The sequence below is a fragment of the Mustela lutreola genome, chromosome 3 (genome assembly GCF_030435805.1).
Source record: "Mustela lutreola isolate mMusLut2 chromosome 3, mMusLut2.pri, whole genome shotgun sequence".
Taxonomy (NCBI): Eukaryota; Metazoa; Chordata; class Mammalia; order Carnivora; family Mustelidae; genus Mustela; species Mustela lutreola.
In genome coordinates, this window is record NC_081292.1 from 84,386,479 (window position 1) to 84,395,246 (window position 8,768).

Below are 8,768 nucleotides of genomic sequence, written 5' to 3' on the forward strand. Positions count from 1 at the left end.
AACATGACCATCCATGTAGAAAATCATAAAATCTACAAAAAAACTCATAGAAGTAATATGTAACTTTAGCATTATAAACATATTAAACATCACATTTATATTAACATCAAAAATACTTAAAAATACATGTAACAAAAATGCTCAGATGTGAACACTTAAACCCCCAAAATAATCCTGAGAGAAATTAGTGAAGACCTAAATAAATGGAGAGGTATACCATGTTCATGGATCAGAAAAATCAATATTGTTAAGATGTCAATTTTACCCAAATTTCTATATAGATATGATACCAATAAAATCAATACCAATCAAATCTCAGCGGTATTGTTTGTTTTTTTCCGGAAATTGACAAGCTAATTCTAAAATTAATATGAAATAAAATTTCATCAAAATCAAATTAATTTTGAAATTAATCAAAACAATTTTGAAAAGGAACAAAGTTAAAAAACTTGCACTACCTGACTTCAAGACTCACTATAAAACTATAGAAATCAACACAGTATGATATTGGCAGAAGGATAGACATAGTGATCAATGGAATAGAATAGACAGTTCAAAATTGAGCCCACACTAACCATTTGAAAGAAAATGCCAAGGTAATTCAATAGAAAATGTATTTTGTATAAATTGGATAGTGACATGAAAAATAATGAACATTAACCCATAGCTCATGCATATGCAAAAATTAACTGAAATGACCAGAGATCTAAGTGTAAGATACAAACCATAAACAAATGTAAAAAATATAAGAAAAAAATATTTGTGGCTTTATAGTAGGCAAAAACTTTTTAGCTAGGACACAAAAAGCATAAATGATAAAATTAAAATTTGATGAATTGGATTTCATCAAAATTTAAAATTTTGCCTCTCAAAAGCCACCAGTAAAAGAATAAAAGGAAACTAATGGACTGGTATCTGATAAATGTATTCCAGCTGTAATGTATGAAGAACACTCAACTACACTCAAATTAAAAAAAAAAAAACAACCCAGTATTTAAAAGAAAACATACAATGCACTAGTTAATAGGGAAATGCAAATTAAAACCACAATGAGGTAATACCATACACCCACTAGAAAGACTAAAATTAAGAAGACTGGCAATATTAAATGTTGGTGAGGATTGGGAGCAAATGGGACTCTTATACAATGCTGGTTTGAATGCAAAATGGTATGGTATACCATGGAATGCAAAATGGTTTGGTATACCATGGAAAACAGTTTAATAGCTCCTTATATAGGTAAACCTATATTTATCATTTGACCCAGCAGCAATCCCTTTCCCAGGCATTTACCCAAGAGAAGTAAGTACATATGATCTCACAGAACTTGTGCTTGAATGTACATGGTAGCTTTATTAATAATAGCCAAAAACTAGGTGTATATGTCCACCAACTGGTGAAGGGATATGGTACATCTACATAATGAAACAATACTCAGCAGTAAAATAAACAACTGATATATGAAACAGCATGAATGAATCTCAAAAGCATTTATGACAAGTGAAAGAAGCCAGATAAAAAAACCATATGATGCCATTCATATGACACTCTGGGGAAAACAAAGGGACAATACACAGATCAGTGTTTACCAGGGTGGTAGGGAAGTAGTTCGCTGCCAAGGGGCAGACAGGACCCTACAGGGTGACAGAATAGCATTGTTATTGTAGATGGTCATATGAATATATCCATTTCAAACTTCATCAAATTATGTACTAAAAATTGGTGATCTTTATTTTGTGTAAATTATATCTCCATAAAGCTTTTTATTATTATTATTATTATTTTATTTGACAGAGAGAGATCACAAGTAGGCAGAGAGGCAGGCAGAGAGAGAGAGGAGGAAGCAGGCTCCCCGGTGAGCAGAGAGCCCAATGCGAGACTCGATCCCAGGACCCTGAGATCATGACCTGAGCCGAAGGCAGCTGCTTAACCCACTGAGCCACCCAGGCACCCCTCTCCATAAAGCTTTTTAATAGTTCTTTGGGATTTGAATGTTTATTATTATTACAATGCCTTCTGAATTTTTTAAAAATACTTGAAAATGATGGTGTATTTATTTTCTATTGCTGTGTTATAAATCACCATAAACTTAGTAGCTTAAAACAAAAACACAAAGTTCTGGCAGGCTCAACTGAGCTCTTAGTTCTGGGTGTCACAGGTCAGAATGAAAGTAGTCAGCCATCTGGAGGCTCTGAGCGAGGAATCTACTTCCAGCCTCATTCAGGGTGTTGGAGCATTAATTTCTTTGTGGTGTAGTACTTGGGTTCTCATTTCCCTGACACGTAGACCCCCACATCTCGAAGCCAACTGTGGTGCGTGCAGTCCTTCCTGTGCTTTGAACCCCTCTGCCTTCTTCAATTTCCTCTCCTGCTTTTAAGGGCTCATGTGATTATATTGGACCGACCCAGTAATCCAAGATAAATCCCTACTTTAAGGTCAGCAGATTAGTAACCTTAATGACATCTCCAAAATCTCCTTTGCCACGTAAGGTAATGTATTCTCAGCCCTGAGATTGAGATGCCAATCTTGGGGACCATACTGCCCCCACAGACTACCACTGATAATGATTGCAGCTAACTAAGGAGCACTGAGGGCAGTCTACTACGTGCCAGACAGCAGGCTAATTTCTTCAAAGCCATCACTGCAGTTTATCTTCCCAACTGCCTTACAAAGTGGGCACTATTGCTTTGGTCATTGTCCAGTGTGGCAAATGGGCATGAAAAGGTTTGAAAACTGTCAGGTTCACTCACTAGTTAATGACAGGGCAGACTTTAGGTTCAGATCTGAGTTCCAAAGCACTAGACTGATGGCATTTATATTTTGGTCACTGTTATTATTATCAGCTGATTTTATTTTAATACAAAGTACCTATGGCCTCTCACTAGCCCCTCCTTGGGATTGTTTGCATATTCACTTGACAGTATGTTGCTCAGCTTGTAGTTATCTATCTTTTCAAGTATTTGAACCAGCAGCTGCCTTTTCATTAAGTGGACAGTGTCCTCATGCTGTATCTCCACATCCCAGTTGATGCTTGGTTCATGATAAGGGCTCAATATATGGTTGCTGACCGACTGAACAAGTGAATAGCATGTAAGTACACACCTGCCTCCTGCCATCTTCTCCAAATGCTGACCATTACTCTCTGCCTTTAAGACAATGAAAGAGAAGAATGAGAGTATGTGCAATCTAAAGGCATACACTTGCAGCCCAGGCCTGTTCCCTGACAGATGAATCATGACATCCCACCAGTGCATCTCTGGAAAGGATTGGAAGGATCTGCTATCTTTTTGTATTACTCACTTTCTTTATTTTGTTTTATTTTATTTTTTTAGAAAAAGAGAGAGAGAGAGAAATAATCTTACATAAGTTCCATAGCTATGACACAGCCTTACACAAGACTCCATCTCCTGAATCATGACCTGAAATGAAATCAAGAGTGAGGCTTAACCAACTGAGCCACCCAGACAAACCCCTTCTCTCTCTCTCCCTCTCTCTCTCTTTATTTTTTATTTTATTTTATTTACTTTTTTGTCTGTGCTACTCACTTCTGAAAACAGCCCATGCTTTCATAATAATACAGGTCATATCTCAATATCATATTTGAATGAGTGAACAAATTGAGCCTTCCCCAACTCTAGATTTTAGGAAACACTGCCTGGACTAGCATGTCCCAGAGAATTAATTTCTTTATGGAACCAAATAGCTCAAGAGTACAGTCTGCCCAGACTAGCACATGTCCCACTTTACCAAGTGGCTTTACATGAGGGATTGTCAGAACACAGAAGTAGGAAGTGGGCATAATTCAAGAGCACCTAATGTGATGCACTTGACACATAGCAGGCACCCAAAATAGTGATTAAATGAATGAATAAATGCAACAAGTGTGCCACATGGAAATGGATCTCAAGGACTTCCCTAGAGTTTGTATCTAAAAAAAAAAAAAAATTCCTCCTCCCTGAAACAGAAAAGAAATATCCACAAATATAAGGATAATAATGTTGATCAAATCCTTTCTACAATTTTGAGTGTGAAATTGCCTTTCTTGATTTGCTTGTTTTTCTAGTACTACAAAGACCATAATGCCCTTTTGATGTTTCCAAATGTAACCCCATATTAAAGATTAGATCAGATTAGGAAAGGTTTTCTTTAAGTAGAGTTGCAATTCTCAAGTGTTAAACAATGTGTGTCATGAGTGGCTTAATTGCCCATTAACCTATGAATTTTAATGAAAAATCAGAAAATAAATGACCATGGTTTTCTCTGTCATCCCAAGCAGTGAGAACATAGCAGTGCCTGCTTGAGGTACAACCTGTTCTAGGTCAGCCATTTGGTATGTTCCCCACAAATATGGGAGACAAGTTAAAAGAAAAATATTCCAAATTCCTTCCAATATCAAACCACAAATCTAGAATGGGAATCACAGGGAATCTGAATGACTAAAGCATAATGTAGCCACTTTGAATTTGCAGATGAAATCTTGTCTCTGCATAGCTAATTTGAAATATTGAGCAAACATAAAAAGACATCATGATACATTAGATTGATATGGGATCACGGATTTTGTAGGTCAAAAAGGGTCAATTGTTGAAACTGTCATAAGGTTCAGCCTAATGAAGAGGCTAGAGAATAGATAGAAATCAAATTTAACCTTTGTTTTTAAGAATCACAAAACCAGAAGGATCCTTAGAGAAAATGAAATCTAACTTTCTTATTTTAGAACTTATGTTTATAGGATTAGGTATGACTGAAATTAATTACACAATTTTTTAAAGATTTTATTTATTTGACAGAGAGAGAGATCACAAGCAGGCAGAGAGGCAGGCGGGGGGCCGGGGAAAGCAGGCTCCCTGTTGAGCAGAGAGGCGGATGCGGGGCTCAATTCCAGGACCCTGAGATCATGACCTGAGCCAAAGGCAAAGGCTTAACCCACTGAGCTACCCAGGCACCCCGACTGAAAGTAATTAAAACAACCAAATATCAGTAGGATAAATAAGATAGAAGTTTATTTTGTTTTGTTTTGTTTTATCTTATATTGTGATTTTATTTATTTATTTTGAGAGAGAGAAAGAAAAGAGAACAAGCCGGGGGGAGTGGCAGTGAGAGAGGGAGAAGCAGACTCCTTGTTGAGCAGGGAGTCCAACATGAACCTCAATTCCAGGATCCCAAGATCATGACCTGACTCCAAGATAGATGCTTAACCATCTGAGTCATCCAGGTGCCCCCAAAGAGGCTTATTTTACATCCCTAAGAGTCCCTACAATGACAAAAACACAGACCCTCCACTATGAGTGGTCCCAAATTCCCAGTGAACCTCATGGCCTAATAAGGCTGCTGAAACTCCAGATATCAAATACACAGGGGCTACTTGAAGAAGAGGCTGACATAGCAGGCAGAGGCCAGACCTTGAACTGTGGAAACTGTGCTATATGAGCATGGACATTGTCTTACAGGCAGTGAGAAAGCATTTCAATATTGAGCAGAAGGCAGACATGGTTGGATCTGTATAAATCCTTTTGGCAGCCTTGTGGATGGCTTAGAGAAGTTCAGGATGGAAGACAGTGGGCTAATGCAGGATCTGGGTGAGAGAAAAGCAGATGGATGAGACAGGAGGTGGGTAGCGAGGCAGAGAGCACAACCTGCACTTTCTGAGATGGCCAATAAAAAAGAAAGGAAGAAAGAGATGATATAGGTCAACAGGATTGACTTCCTTCCAGCTCAAACAAATGGGTATGAGAACATGAGCAGCCTGTTCTGTGGGTTGTCTATGGAAGAAGCAGGTTTCAGAGAAGAAAGGAGGAAGAAGGTTCTGTGCACAGATGATGGATTGTGTAATGTAAATGTTCACAATCAAATAAAATTGCTAAGCATGATTCAAAAGAATCAGATCTAGGCTAAGAAAGGGAGTCTGATGGGGATAAAATTATTTGGAAATGGGCAATTCTGGGAAATTCCTTTTCTCTGAATGATCAAGAACAATGGTGGAGAATGTGGAGGTGGAGAATTGGTTCCAGAGCCTGGTCTCAAATATCTGTACTGATCCAGATCATTTTCTGGTCAGCATCAGCTCAGGGGACCAGGCATTACCAGACCTGGTCTGAGAGGATAAGCTTCCCATGAGCTAAAGAGGGCCATGATTTGTTCCAGAATGTTACCTGGCACTCTAGGCTCCCTTGGCGCTACTGGCCCTTTGGTGGTTATGCAAATAACACCACTGCCATTACCGAGCCCTGGGTACCCCATGACCCAGAAATCACTAAGGAGGAGCATGGTGGGTCCCATGGGATTTCTTGATTGGCTCTACAAGGCCTAGAAAACCAGCTTCCTTATTCAACCTGCTTATATTATAGCTGTTGCAATGGTTACCTGTCATGTACTACATATTAATTTACAACTTCACAAGTTACATGTAAGATGTAAGAATCCTGAGATGCCTGGATGGCTCAGTGGGTTAAGTGTCTACCTCCTGCTTGGGTCATGATCCCAGGACCCTGGGATCAAGTCCCACCTCAGATCCTTGCAGCAAGCCTGCTTCTCCCTCTGCCTGCTGAAACCCTGCTTATGTGCTCTCTCTCCATGACAAATAAATAAATAAAATCTTAAAAATATATATATATAAGAATCCTATCCTTAGCTAACCTTAGGCATTTGCATTACTCACCAGTCACTTGTTTATGTTTTCTTTTTAATGTTATCTAGAAATGTGTTATCACCAGTGAGTACCAGTATATTTTGGGAAAAGCTTTTCTTTGTTATGTCTTCACAGAGGGTCTCCATGATGGGGTGTTTCAGGGGAACTCAGAGCCCATCCCTACTCAGGCAAATTCTCACAATCCCCCCCCCCCTTACTACAGACAACAGAATATGGACCATGTTGCCAAACTTCAGAGATACAGAAAGACAGATAATAGATACAGAGATCCAGAGACAAAAATAGTCATGAATATAGGGAGAGAGAGAGAGAGAGAGATTATGTAATTTAAAGTCTACTGGGGAGGAGAGATCAAAGAGAGCAATCACCCATTGTAGCAAGAACTAGAAGGAAATAGTTCTGAGGCCAAGAATGAGCACAGATTAGAAAGGGATTCACTTTACATAGAGAAGTCAAAAACTCTCCAAGAGCTGCCTCTGGCGATAGGTGAGGAATGTATAGGAGTCCTAGGGCAGATAGGTGAACTACTGGAGATGCCAAAGGCAACAAGGAACACAAGGTAGCAGCAAAGACAAGTGGCAAGAGAGAGAACTGGAGAGTCAACCACCCAGTTGGCTAAGATCACCTCTGAATTTCTCAACATTTTCTCTACATACTAAAATTGGTAACATTGAATTTAAATTATGTAAATAATTAAACTTTATATTTTCCTTGTATTAAAATAATTTCATAATAGATTTGTAATTTACTTGAAAATCAATTCTATGATGTCATTTCCTAAACAGCTTTCAAATGCCTTCATCATAAAAGGTCCACATGAAGTAAAAGACTTTCATCAACTCAAGGTTCAAGCTATTTATCACAGCAAAACTCCAGTTAATTGTGAATCAAAGGGAAGACTTCTTTGCACACAAAATTAAAGAAAACATTTATAGCACTGATAGTCACTTTAATGTACTTTTTTTATTTACAAAAGCCTCCATTGCAAAGTTGAATTTTGGAAAGTTTGATGATCATGTCATGCACAGTAAAATTTGTGTACAGTAGAGATTAAATGCAGGTTTTTTTATTATTCTATTATTGATTGACTAGATATGAAGTAATTGTTCAGGTTCAGTTGTCTTACTTTGAAAACGCCCATGAGGGAGTAAGTGATCCTGTGTCTACTCAACACAAGCAACTAAAAACTGCAAATTGCTTTGAAATGTGATTAACTGACCTTATCATGCCTACAGCTTATTTCTGAAGTCTAAAAATATTAAGTTTAAAAAACTTCACAAGAATATAATGAATGCACTGAAGTTTTCCAATATGTTGACAAAATACTCCCCTAACAAATATCTTGTCCGCTGTCTTAGAGGACTAATTTCTTCTTCTTTGGAATGCCCTTGGAAATTTTTCACTAAAAGAACAGCATGGAAGAAAGAACATGGGGAAGGGGAGAAATGGAAGAAGAGAATCTTACAAAGATTCCTGAGAATCTTACAGATTCCTGTATTCTTAGCAGGTTAAAGAACTTTTGCCTGGTAGAACAGATTTGACAATTTTAATATCAACCTTCTGTGTTACTGTCCTTACATCATTTTTTTTCTACTTTAAGGGAAGATGGCGGATGGGTCCTAAGCCTAAACTTGTGAAGTAAGAACTGATTAGCTCACCAACAAGCTCCTAGTGTATGATGTCTGTAAAAACGCCTGGATCAGTGTGCTCCCCTCCAGTGGAGACCTGCCCTCTAAGACGGGCCAGCAGGGCATCTGACCAGGACACTTAATACATGGTTTATAACAGACCAACCAGCACAAGACAGGTGGGGGCAGTGGCTTCTCTTACTACTGACAGCCACTCTTCTGGCTCCTTGTTTTTTTAAATGAGTCCTACAACAATCTCTATAAATGAAATACTTGCTACAATACTGTCATCGAACAAAAGTCATGACGGTTTCACAGGTGAGTACAATTAGAATATGTCTAGTCCTTCCCATTCGTTCTCTGCAATCTAATTAGAAGTGTCACAGCTGCTAGACAACAGGATATATAGGAATGCTATGTAACCAGAGAACTGTTGCAAACTCATAATCACTATCATTTCACATTGTTTTACCGTTCTTAGAGAATTTGCT